This window comes from Pinus tabuliformis, chromosome 8 (assembly GCF_031772625.1).
Source record: "Pinus tabuliformis cultivar Carrire ecotype Pingquan chromosome 8, CPIR1, whole genome shotgun sequence".
NCBI lineage: Eukaryota > Viridiplantae > Streptophyta > Pinopsida > Pinales > Pinaceae > Pinus > Pinus tabuliformis.
In genome coordinates, this window is record NC_142294.1 from 1,662,597,333 (window position 1) to 1,662,611,475 (window position 14,143).

Sequence of the window (14,143 nt, forward strand, 5' to 3'; positions counted from 1 at the left end):
CTTCTGAATTAAGAGAAAGTTCCAAGACACATCGGTACACCATATCTCACTAATCCCGTGAGAGGGGCATTGGAGCCATTTCTCGCTCCTCAAAGAAAAGACTACAGACTCTCAAGACTATGTGGGAGGAGCTAAGGTGAAAAGTCTTTTGCATGTACAAATGAGGGGTATATATAGCCAAGGGTAAAACGGACCCTTGTGGCTGTTCGAATTCCCTCATCACTGTTTGACTTACATGATTCTTCAACTTTACATGACTCTTTAGATTTAGATGTGGGTCTCTTGTACTTCCACGTTACATTACATTGATTACAATAGTATGGCTCGTAGCAGTGATGTGGTCGACATGACTCATGACATGACTCAACACGATAGTGCTAGTATGTTCATGCTGGTGGTGGTGTCCATGTCGAGTTGTAGTACTACTAAGTGATGGATGTGCTATTGGTGTATCATATCTTCACCTCCACATGAAAAGGAGTGTCGAGTCTTCGATGGTCTTGGTGTTCTCTTGATGTTGCATGTGCACATCATTTCTTTCCATTTTACTTTGGAATTCTTCACGTTTTCGTCTATTCGCAAAAAAAATCTCCTCACATGCATTATCCATTCGCGAAAAAATATCCTCACATGCATTATTCGTTCATCCTTTCGCGAACAAATCTCCTTGCATGTTCTCTCCTTGTTCATCCCATTCGTCATCGCATCATGTCTTATCCATGTACCTATATCTACAATCACTCATGATGAGACAACACCAAATCCATAAACCTCCTAGTCTATGATGATACATTATCTTTTGCATTCGAATGCAGGTGACCAAGAGGGAGGACAAGGCTCTTGGAACTATGCAAGGTAGATTTCAAGCCGGGATGTAGGCTCTGGGCATTGTCGGTGAAAATTATGCAGAAGGGTTTGTGAGATTGATATGGACAATCTAGATCAACAATGAATGTTCGCGTGATCTGGCTCGGCTGGAGGGAAGATCTGTGCAATTTTTTGAGGGAAGCAGTGCAGGCAACAGAGGGGGTTGGTAGCAAAAACTGTGTAATTCCTTTGGAGAGCTAGCAATGGGCCGCAGGAGGCTTGTTGGGAAAAATTCACAATTTATTTTTCAAGGAGCTGGCAGCGGGCTATGGGAGTGTTGCTGGAAAAAAATGGATGATTGCTAAGGGCTAGCCTACTAAAAATCCTTGCGCAGTTTCTGAGCTGAGTGGGATGCTGGGTAGTTTGGTGACTACTCATGAAAAATGTGCAGTTTTCTGAGGGAGAAGCAGGTTGGCTGTCTGGGTGATTGGCTGGAAAAGTAGCATAATTTTTTGAGGGAGATAGTGGCAGACACAGGGTGTCTACCCGACATGTTTGCACAATTTCTTCAGTCAGTAGAGTGGGCATGTTTTGTAGCTTTTGTGAAATTTTTTGGGGGAGTGAGTCCCGGGGTCACTTCCCGGTCAAACTCTCTGGTTGACCAGTTGGAGGGTTGGTTGATTTGCTTGCAGGTAATGCAGATTGAGATGGCTTGCTAAGAAAATTATGCACTATTTTAGGTGATAGGATTGCATAGTGTAGGATGCCTAGGAGATAGTATCAATCTCTCTACAATTCTAGGCAGCAGTACATGTTCACTGAGGGTTGAAACTGGACAATGCAGCTCAGCCAGGGTCCAGCTATTGGAGGGTGATCTAGTCGTCAGAACTTTAGTAAAATGGTTAAGTGTGTGAGTGGGTGAAATTGTACATATATGACCTTGCGAACACACATTCAACATGACTCCATGACAAGACGCCTCAAACCATCAAGACAACATATACTCAGTGTGATTGACCGACAGTGCAAGCGACAAGCGTGACACTTAAGATAGATTGTTGAGCGACCGTGACGATGCTTGGGCGATAGTGCATAAAAATTCATGTGTCAATGTGACAAATGTTTATAGAGCGAATACAACTTGTACACAGGAAGAAGGACCTTGTGCATGGCCAGAAGATGGCTACAAGTGTGACATTGTGACCAACATGCAAAAAGTTGTCTGTTGAACTGTCAAGCGAGGAGGGTGCAAAGGCTTAACATGAGGTCACGGATGAGCCCGAGTGCTTGCAAACATCAAGGAAAAACCCAAGGAAGGCTTCGAAATTGAATGCAGGCCAAAATTTTGGAGGATGTTGCTAGAACACCATCATAGTTGAATGCCATCCCCTAGACTTATGGGCAACATATACCCCAATTTGATAGCACTGGGCCTATCACAGCACAACAACACATAGACAAGATGAGTGACTTCTCAGATTTGGAGGAAGAAGATGATGATGATGTGAAAATGAGGCTCTTTGCACAAAGTTTGGCAGGGGAAGTTAGAAAATGGTTCAGGGGATTGCCAACGCATAGTATTGCAAATCTAGAACAATTTCACCAAATATTCCTTGCAATATGGGAAGTAGAAAAGAACCCTCTTTAGATCCTAGCAGAATATGAGAGTCTAAGGAGAGCTCCCAGAGAAATAGTTCAGGATTATTGCACTAGATTTAACAATGTTTACAATTTTGTTCCAACAACAATACAACCTCCACCAGGGCTAGCTTTGATCCGATTTCCAAATGGATTTGATGCTGATATGGCTTATCAATTAAGAGAGAGTAATATTGCCACCTTAGATGAAATGCAAAGAAATGTTGTAAGTGTAGAAGAAAATTTGTTTGCCAAAAGATAAAAGTTAAAATATGAAAGAAGGGTGACCATCAAAGAAGAGCCTTCTTCCTCTTTATCAGATGCAAAGCTAGACGCCCTAGTTACAACTATGGAAAGGATGATGGAATGAATGAGTTTGACCAATAGAGCTCCATGTTGGTAGGGGGAAATGTTGTATTTTTACCCCCTTCCTATTACAAAACCACAATCATTAACCTCTGTTTATCTCCATAAACCTCCTCATTCCCACACTAGTCCAAGAATACTGTCTATTCCTACATAAACTTCATATTTCATGTTTAAGGTTTATTAGGTGCTTAATTAATCATTTTAAATATATTTCATGCCTTTGATATTTCCTATAACTTATCTTTACCTTCCTAAAGTATTTGTTAAGAAAATGTATTAATCATTTTATTAGCTTGATCTAGTGCAGGTAGCTTCCTGCATCGCGAACAACTACCCATTCCGTGATATCTACAACAGCTCCATCACTTCATGCATGCATCTTGGTCCATGTCATCTAGTTCAGTTTCGGTAATCCGGAGTTGAACTCAAGTGGAGGATAGTAAGGGATATGATCGAGGATCAGGTCTATGGCCAATGAATAGTTTGCACCTTATTATATCCTTTAGCTTAATTTTGTAAGTTTGTTTGTTATTTCGATTCAAATGAAAGGCTTGAGTTGGAATGACTGTGTAATTTTTGGTTACGGCCACAGGCCAAAGGGTTGTATAAAATATATCTTTCAGATAGAACTAGGTTAGCAAGCGATAGTGCTAGTAGTACAATTGTAATTTCTGGTTAATTTGTAATCTCGTTGTCGCCCTTGTTTTGGTTTGGACTTGAACTCAAATGTATATTTGTTGATCAGAATTAATACAAGGATCTGTGTCGTGATTTTCTCATTTTTCGTTTTAATTCTTCATTGATATGTTATTAACATGCTGAAGGTTTTCATTTCCTAAAGCAGGAAATGAATTGGTTGGCTAGGGCCCGACCAACCCAGCTCATTTACCCTCTTGCTTTTGTTATCTTAAAGGTGTGTTAACTTTGTTTCTTTGTAGAAGTGTGGTTTGAATCTTAATTTCGTTCTTGCTTACGAATTTTGATTTATTTCATTAAAACAATCAAAGTGTGAACGAATTTGTTGTGTGAAAGTTAAATTGAATTAGTTTATTTCCTCTAATTTCTTTTCTGGTTTTCTTTCGCTTGGAATGTGCAAATAAGATCATTCTTGCACCAGTGCATGTAGGATCTTGCAGTCTGGTTCGCTAGTTCATTTACAACGATTCTTTCATTATTTTTCCTTTATATGATTTAATCTATTTCTACAAAGCAAGTGTTCATCATCAGAAGGAATCTTTTCTAATATTAAAAGTTAAAATTCTAAATATTAATGATGACTTCATGAAATAGAAAAGAGTGTTGTTGTTATATCTTAATTTATATTTTCACCTTACAATCCGTCTTACAGACAATTACAATACATGTGTGAAAACGTGTTGTCTTGTTATCAGGCTTATGAATGAAGAGAAAGTTCCAAGACACATCGGTACACCATATATCACTAACCCCGTGAGAGGGGCATTGGAGCCATTGCTCGCTCCTCAAAGAAAACACTATAGACTCTCAAGGCTATGTGGGAGGAGCCAAGGTGAAATGTCTTTTGCATGTACAAATGAGGGGTATATATAGCCAAGGGTGAAACCGAACCTTGTGACTGTTCAACTTCTCTCATCACTGTTTGACTTACATGATTCTTCAGATTTACATGACTCTTCAGATTTACATGTGGGTCTCTTTTTCTTCCACGTTACATTACATTGATTACAATAGTATGGCCCGTAGAAGTGATGTGGCCGAAATGACTCATGACATGACTCAACATGAAAGTGCTATTATGTTCATGTGGGTAGTGGTGTCCATGTCGAGCTACAGTACTACAAGTGATGGATGTGCTCTTCGTTTATCATAGCTTCACCTTTGCATGACAAGGTGTATGGAGTCTTCGATGGACTTGGTGTTTGCTTGATGTTGTATGTGCACGTTGTTCCTTCGATTTTACTTTGGAATGCTTCACGTGTTCATCTATTCGCGAAAAAAATCTCATCACATGCATTGTCTGTTTGCGAAAAAATATCCTCACATGCATTGTTCGTTCGTCCATTCACGAACAAATCTCCTTGCATGTGCTCTCCTTGTTCATCTCGTTCGTCGTCGCATCATGTCTTATCCATGTCCCTATATCTACAATCACTCATGATGAGACAACATCAAATCCATAAACCTCCTAGTCTACCATGATGCGTTATCTTTTTCTTTTGGATGCAGGTGACTGAGAGAGAGGACAAGTCTCTTGAAAATATGTAAGGCAGATTTCAAGCCGGGATGCGGGCTCTGGGTATTACTGTTGAAAATTGCGTAGAAGGGTTTATGAGACTGAGATGGAAAATCTGGATCAGTAGTGACTGTCTGCGGGATCTGGCTCGGCTAGAGGGCAGAGCTGCACAATTTTTTGAGGGAAGTAGTGTAGACAACATAGGGGGTTGATAGCAAAAACTGTGCAATTCCTCCAGAGAACTAGCAACAGGCTGCGGGAAGCTTGTTGGGAAAAAATGAACAATTTATTTTTCAAGGAGCTGGCAATGGTCTATGGGAGTGTTGTTGGAAAAAAATACGTGATTACTGAGGGCTTTCCTATTAAACATCCCTGTGGATTTTCTGAGCTAAGCGGGATGCTGGGTAGCTTGATGCCTACTCATGAAAACTACGCAGTTTTCTGGGTGAGCAGCAAGTTGGTTGTTTGGGTGATTGGCTGGAAAAATTGCATAATATTTTGAGGGAGATAGTGATGGACACATGGCAAGGTTAATTTTAGGGGTGAATAATCGCCCAAAGGCGAAATTTAAGGCTTTTTATATTTTAATGGGGCGAATTTTTAATTAAAATAATAATTTTTTTTTTTATATAATTAGCCCATATTTTATTTAAAAATTAATTTATTTTTTTATTTTAGCCCAGGGCGGATAAACTAACCGAATCGTATTTGATCAAAATCGCCCCATTTTTATATTTGCGGAATCATATTTGATCAAAATCGCCTTGGTTTGGGAGAGCAAAATCGCCATTTTTGATTTACAGTTTAGGTTTTCTGGTTTGGGAGTGGTTTGTGAGGGTCGATTTGGTCATGGGATGTTAGATTTGTTTTGAAATGGAGGGCGGAGCTTAATTTGTTTTCAAATGGAGGGCGGCTCCCTGTTTTGATGGATTCAACCCGCTGTTTTGGTGTATATGGCTCCCTGGGTCCCTGTATATAAATGGTTTTGAAATAGGTTTTTTCATCCTAGTTCACAAATCTAAATGTTCTCGTTAGCAGCAGCAGTTTCGGTGGGATATTCTTGCATTTTCAGATTTCAATCCGCTTATTCTTCTCTGGTTTCGGTATCCATTGTTTCTTGGATTTGAACGGCTCATGCCACTGCAGCAGCAACAACAACAGTCGGTACTTGACCGAATTGTTGGCTGAGCGCGAGAAATTAGGCCCCTTTATTCTCATGTTCGTGTAAAAGGTATATTAACTCTGCTGATATTCAAGCATGGGATAAGTAGCCGTGATCTGCTTACTCTTTTTATGATTGTCTGTGTCCTCCCTTTTGTTGTGTTGTTGAGCTGGAAAGTTATCAGTACTTACCCTAAATATTACAGCATTTGGATGTTTGCAGTCTGCCAGTATCCCAAGATGAATATTGTGATGGAGAAGGCAACTTCCTGCTTCTGATTCCCATGTATTGTTCGTGTTGGAAAGATCTAGGCAATGATTGTTGTATTGTTCATATTTTTCATTCAGCTTGATCTCGGTACAATTGTCTCAAATGTCTTTTATGGTGAGAGGGAGCGTTATAGTCATGTTGCCAAGTATGGGCTGGTTCATAGGGTTGAGTGGGGGAATTGGGTGTTTTCTTGCCTGAGTCATGGGTCAGTTAGCACTATTTATATCAAATGTGGCCTGAATGCTGTTTGAAACTGGAGATACTGATGACCTCAATGATGTGAAAAATTGGAGATACCGTATGGCCTCAATGGTGTTTGTAATCAAAATCTGGATTGAACACAGTGTCTGTATAGACTGTAGTTCAAGTTTTGTATAGACCTTTTGAAAAGTTTTCGAGGCAAGAAATCTGTTGTATTAATATTGTCTGATTTGTAATAGAGAAACTGCTATGAGGTGCTTTGGACTACTTGGGAATGAATTTTTGTCTCAGATGTCGATAGTCTGTACTGTGGTAGACAATAAGATGATTTCTTTTCTCAGGGATTGCAATTGCTTTCCGGAAGATGGGGTATACCTGTTCATGGCACTTCTTTCGACATCAAGTTGATAAACCTTCCCTTAGACTTGAGTTTTGTTTGGTTCTTGTTCGTTGGGTGATGATAAAAAATGTAATATTCATTTGTATTTGTTGATTTTATACTCATGGAACTTGTTTCTTATTGTACTCAGTTCTTTTGATGCAAGAAAGAACAACAGACTAGTTTGAGCTTGAGGTACTTGAAGCGGCAGCAACTCTCTTCTCAAGCGGTATGTGTTCTAGTTCTCAAGTGTAATATGAGTAAATTTAGAATGTACTGCCGTTTGACAATACTTGTAAGCACTTTGAAGCAAATGTGGCCTGAATGCTGTTTGAAACTGGAGATACTGATGACCTCAATGATGTGAAAAATTGGAGATACCGTATGGCCTCAATGGTGTTTGTAATCAAAATCTGGATTGAACACAGTGTCTGTATAGACTGTAGTTCAAGTTTTGTATAGACCTTTTGAAAAGTTTTCATAAGAGGTACTTGAAGCGGCAACAGCTCTCTTCTCAAGCAGTATGTGTTCTAGTTCTCAAGTGTAATATGAGTAAATTTAGAATGTACTACCTTAGTTGTCATTTCATCATCCAACAACAACTCTAATGTGTTCAAAAAACTTGGCTACCTCCACCATCGTTGCCCGATGAGAGATAATCCTTCTCCCTTCTCCTCTTCATTTGGTTATCCTTTGCCATCATACTAGAATACAATCTCCTCCACAATTGTAGTCTTCATCTCAAGGCCTTCACATGACAAATGAGTCTCTCTTTGTGGTTAATTGTACTATACCTTGGGTGCCAACATTCATAATTCTTGTTGTTGAACCAAGCTCTCCAGTTGCAGCAATAAGCTCGACACCTTTGTCTTATTGATTGCATTCTTTGAACAATGTTACTCAAGCCAATCCTTAAACCTTGGATTGATCAACCGATCTCTAAAGAACATTGCATCATGATGTTATTCATCCCCTCTTCTACAATTTCTCTCTTATAGATGCATTCTTTGATTGTTCAAGGCCTCCTCCTTAATGACATTTGAGGGATAATTTTGCCTCCTTCCTTGTCTTAACATAAACTTGGTTTTGTTATCCATCTTTCACATGGCTGCTAGGATCCATGGTCACTTCTGAAAATTGCTTGCAAGGTTATCTTGGCTTCATTATGCATTGTTTTTTCCTTTTGGAAACTCATCCTTCCTTGAGGATTGTCTAGCATCTACTACCTCAATTTGGATTTCTTGGATCAATTTAGTGCTCTCGTTCTCCTTTTGGACCAGTTGTCCATTCTCCTCACATGCAAAGCATGCATTCACATAAAATTCACCAATTTTAAAAATAAAAGGTTACCTGGCCTCTTCTGATGCCTCCAACATCAAATTTTGTCTTCCTTCCATGCTTTAGGAAGGTACTCCTTCTCTTTCTTCTATTCTTATGACAACTATGAATGATTGTCCCTCTTGAAAATCCTTATCATCTGCATCTATACACATAGCATCAATATCATAATCACCAAGCTCTTTAGCCCCATATGGTATATATGTTATGAGCACTTCTAGCTAACCTCCCATGAGACTTTCATTTATTGTCTCATCGACATCCTCTTTGTGTAGCTCCCTCTACTGTTATGATGCTTTTTCCACCATATCTTCTATCAACAAATCCATATGTTGATTTGAACTCTTTATGCAGTCCATGAGACTCTCTGATAGTCTCTCTTCAACATCTTCCTCATCATCAAGGACTATTCCCTGCTCTGGTTCAAAATAGTGAACTAATTCAACTTTAGGCTCAACAGGTGCTTCATCTTCCTCCCTAGCTTTCTAGCTTTAGGGGGCTTCCTCTTAAAATCTTTTTTCTGACAAGTAATTTGGCCTTCTTCCTTAGGTCCCATCTCTACCTTTGGTATTCTCTTTCAAGCCTCATTTTGACTATGTTGAATCTCTCCTTCAACTCATAAATCTCCTTTTCAATTTCTTCTTTACTCATGCCATTTTCCTTGGCATGCTTCTCCCTTTTGTTATGGCCTCTCTTTGAATTATGTCCATCAGTAGCCATCTTCTTTCCTCCTTTCTTGTGAGCTTTCTCTTGCTCATTGTGAGCTACACTCAAGCCCCTTTAACAATTCTTCTCCATCACTTGTTACCCAATATCTCACCCACTTCACCTCAACCTAGGCTTTTGGTATTCCTCTGGTTCCCTCCTCTGGAACCCACTTGAGCATGCTCTGGTCTTCTATGGCTTCTACACTTTTCTCACCTTTTGAGAACTCCACTTGTTATCTTCTCTTTGAGGACCTCAGCTAGAAACCTTCTATGTTTTGTTTTGTAGCCTATTTGTCGTAAGTTTCTTGCCATACACTTTAAGAACTTTATTGGTCCTCTGTTACCACTCCTTCTACTATTACCACTGTAAGGATTAACTCCTTGTATACATTTAAAAAAAAATACAAACCAGTTACCTACTAGTTCCTTAACCTCTGAGGTCTCAATATCTCAGTTCTTCCTAGCTCTACACTTGGTTGGTACTTCTTTAATATGCTCCAATCCTGTATTCCGTTCTCAATCTCTTTCTCTCCTCACTTTTTTTCTTAGGTTCCTCTTGCCCAAAATTTTCTTGGTTTCTTTGTCTCAACTTTGATGTCTCTTCTTCACGAGCAATCTTATAAATCTTTTTGGTTCACTGCAGAAACCTCCTCAATCACTTGTCAATCCCCAAGAGCATCAATATTGCTCTAGTACCACTTAATGCATACCTTTTGGCTACTCTCATATTTCCATCATTCAACGTAGTCCATCTCATTCATTCACCTTCCCATTTTTGGCTCTTCCGGTCCCTTTTTCTAGCAGCCTTAACTGTGGAACCTTACGTTATGACCCACTAGTCAATTGCTCTATTCCTTTGACCTTTGACATAACAAACAATCTTGATTTTCCCAGATTTTCCACAAGTTCTTTCTCACAGTGACTATACTCGCCCCTGTCTTGCGTTCTAAACCTCCCTACTACCTTCAACACAACCACCCTTAATAAATATCTTCGCATAACCCACTTAGTTGTTCTAGGTCACTAGACAGTTCTCAACCTCCTTAGTTGAAGATTTGTTCCCACTGTGCCTTGAAACCTCACAGAATCTGCTTAAAGTGTGTAATAATTCTCCCAGGCCAAACTTGAAGTCAACACACACACCTGTCTCCTGGTATTTGAAAGCACTCAATCTCAATAATAAAGGTGCTTAGGCCTAACTTTACTCATATTACACTTGAGGTACTTGAAGCGGCAACAACTCTCTTCTCAAGCGGTATGTGTTCTAGTTCTCAAGTGTAATATGAGTAAATTTAGAATGTACTGTAGATTTAGATTGTTGTTACATGTTGACTATTGGAAGATCTGTTTATATTACTGAGAATCTTTCACCTGAAAATGGAGCAGTAAAGGACATATTAACTGTTATACGCTTTTGATTTTTCTGCCTTTGAGAACCTTGTGAGTTGTATGTCATTGAAGGGTGACTTGGTTTGAATAGTTAGCTTTGGAGAGCAGTTAGAGGAAGAAATAACTCAAACCCAAACTCAACAATGGAATTTTTATCAATGTGTCCATTCCAATAGATTATTATTCTAAATCTGGATGATGTGGCAACAATAATTATATATTTTTTGGAATGTACCTCAGTGAATGATCACCTTTTGTAATATTTTAAGTGCCGCTACATAGAGATGTTATTTATATGCTTAATTAATTGCATTGATGTGCCATAGAGCAATGCAATGCATCTGGATACTTGAAGTCTTGGAATTGCAGAGCAACATTTGCTTGATTCCTTGGTAGCTGTTTGAAGATCCTAACCAAACTGATGTTTCTTTCAGAATTGTGGTTCTTTGTCATAGTAGTATAGTACGCTGTTCCTGAGATTACCTTTGGTTCTGTTCTGAGATCTGTAGAGAATTGTTGAGCAAGGGGGAGGATAGCTTCATCTTAAAGCATCCCTCTACCCAACGTTAAGCTTGATGGGAAGAATTATCCTATCTTCAAGTGAAGGGTGCTAAACATATACTTGAAGAATTGATTGTTAAGACTTGTGGAGGGTAAGAAGACAAATTGCACTGTTGCTAAAGAATTAGTAAAGCTTTTGGCGCACAATGAAGATGTGCAGTACATTATAAGTTTTACTATTGCAGATCATATTGGTCCTCAAATTAGAAGTTTGATTAGTTCTTGTAAGATTTGGACTAGGATTCTCTAACAGAACAAGGATTCTCTATTCTAGGAAATGACTGTATGCATTTTAAATGATTGGTTGTGTATATCACTGTTTATACGATACGTATTCAGGATGTGCAAGATCAATTTGGAGCAGTTGATGATAGAATTGATCCTAAAGTTCGTAGTGCCACTATTCCAATGGTTGAAAAAAATGTTTCAGCCATTTGTGACCAGTGTGAATGCCACTGATAAAGTGGCTAGCTTTCTTGGTGGAATGTTACTGCAGAAAGAACATTACTGGAACAGATTCACTTAAAAGAGTGTATACCGAGCACTTACACTGAAATCACTAAGAAGAAAGGGAAGAAGTCTGCATAGAAAAGTTTAAAGGAAACTTCACAAAAAACCCTTGAAAAATGATGTTGTATCAAGCAGGGCCATTATTGCAGAGATTGTGTCAAGGCCCATTACCACAGTAAATATATATTATTTAGAACTATGTTGTAATTTTTGTCAGGGTTCATGTTTAGGTTCAACTATCACTGGCTACCCTATTCTGGAAGAGCTTTTGCTCTCCTGAAGACATCTTGATCTAACTCTTCATTCTTTGTTTTCACCTCCATAAAAAATCTCTAGTGGATTCATAAATTTTCCTTTTATTGTGACAGACTATTTTATGTGGTATTGTTGGCATACCTCCTTCAAATGGTGTTATTCCTGAATCTCCAATGCACATGAAAGGCTTAGCTACCCTCAAACATCAGGTACTAATATATTGGAATTATCAATTGCAGCTTCTCAGGGAAAAGACACAATTCAGACATTTTATAGACGAGTAACTTACAAGTACTTTTGTTACAGTTGGTGCTTAGCAAGTTAGTGACAACAATCTGGAAAAGTATGCAGAAAAATTCAACCTTAGGGAAATTATACAGAAACATGCAAGAAGCCTATGAGCAAATGCAGACCCCAATGGTTTATCAGCCTCCACCTGCCTTGGTAATGGTCTTATTTTTGAGTTTGGGTGTTTCATTTTATCTAATTTTCCTCTCCCTTTATTTATTTGTCTTGTCATGTCCCAACCATTTATGCAGGCACTTAAGGAATTGAAAGAGACCACAATTCAGTTGGCCGCAAGTACTGGGAATATGGATGCCCAGTTGATGAATCAATTTTTAATGTTGACAAGGACGTGGATGACCTGCTTCCTGTTGAGGTGAAAGAACAACAATTGAGTAATTTGTTGCAATCTCTGATGGCGGTTGGCTGCCTTGCAGTAATGCCCATCATTAGAAAGATCCCAACTTCTGTGCTTTGGGGTTACTTTGCCTTCATAAACTTGTGTTATTGGTCTGTTTTCCCATCGGGAAAATCAATAATGCAAGGTCAAATCAGTTGTGAATGATTGATGGCATAATGAAAAGGCGAACCTTTACTCAAAAAAATAATAATAGATCATTTTTTATAAATGTAGATTTAGAATGATCTTGCTTTGAAGTAGAGACTAAAATCAAGGAAATGATAGGAAGCCTACAATGCTGGATTAGTGCTTAGTTCAAATAAGCATGACAATGAGAGGCCTTTTGAACATGATTGTGAGGTTATTGTTGATTCAAATATTTTTTCAGCAGAAAAATAAAGCATGGAGTGAACATTTAGTGCACAAATATCCCCTGTTTTAATGGATGACTAAAACCAGGAGGCCTTACAACCATATATGTAAAGTCAAGTCAATGGTTCTACATGGTTCAGTCATTTAATATACTCAAAACTTTAGCCCAAAAATTAATACAATATAAGTCTGCTCTAGAATACAACAGAAGCAAAATAGATCACATATATGCCCTTCCCACACTCATTTCTTCTGCTAATTTTGGACACTGACTACCATTTCAGTTCTGGGCTTTTTTGTGGTATTGATGTTTGGCCCAACGGATACCAGCTGAAGTCCCTTCCTTCACCATTTTGGCCCCAGCAGACACCGCACATTTCATCTTCTTGTTAGTTGTTATAATCTGCTAATCTGGTCAAGACCACAAACTTTTTTTTCTGTGCTGTGTCCTGGTCGTTGTATGAATAATCCCACTGCTTAGGCCCATGTAAGCCCAAATGAATTTCTACGCTCATTGGAAGCCATTAATGCAATCAAATACTGTTCACACAGCGCTTCAATATTTCTAAAATAGTTAAATTGATGTTCACTAGAAGTGTAACAGAGGAACTGAAACTATGAACAGGTTGGACAATCATTGTTGATTCAAATATAACAAAAGATATAATTAATGTTTCTAGAGTAGAAGATACATTTGAGTGGAATTGTCCTTAGCTCAATTGTAATCGCAGCGCTATGTCTTTATTTAAATTCAGTGACTGCAAAAAAATATAATGGGTGTGGATGGTTTCTAAGGTTGAAAAGGAGATGTCAATATGGTGTAATAGATGGTTATCATCAAGGGGGATAAGTTAGTGCTGGTGAAATCCCTACTTGAAGCCATCCCTGTGAGCAAATGCAGACCCCAATGGTTTATCATCCTCCACCTGCCTTGGTAATGGTCTTATTTTTGAGTTTGGGTGTTTCATTTTATCTAATTTTCCTCTCCCTTTATTTATTTGTCTTGTCATGTCCCAACCATTTATGCAGGAACTTAAGGAATTGAAAGAGAGTACTTTGAGACATTTGAGAAGGAAAGGGCCAGTGAACTAGGTTTCTTTGGTTTTTAGTGCATTTGTTTGCATTCTATATTTGTAGAGATTACATCTCAGATTAAACTTTGAGTTGGGCTCATGCTCTGGCCATCAAAGCATTTGAATGCTGGGGGTTTTACACCCCTTTAAAGTTTTGCAGCGATCTTTTGATTAGATCTTCAATGTAAGACTTCACGGAAGTCAAAAACTGGCAG

The 14,143-nt window shown here is 38.7% G+C and overlaps 1 long non-coding RNA gene across 1 annotated transcript; it reads left to right on the forward strand.

Annotated features, from left to right (window-relative positions):
- The first annotated feature begins 11,554 nt into the window (after positions 1–11,554).
- On the forward strand, positions 11,555–12,167 carry LOC149242566 (uncharacterized). The gene is made up of 3 exons (XR_016245731.1): positions 11,555–11,718; positions 11,912–12,007; positions 12,105–12,167. It is a non-coding gene; the product is annotated as an uncharacterized LOC149242566 (long non-coding RNA).
- Positions 12,168–14,143: the final 1,976 nt, after the last annotated feature.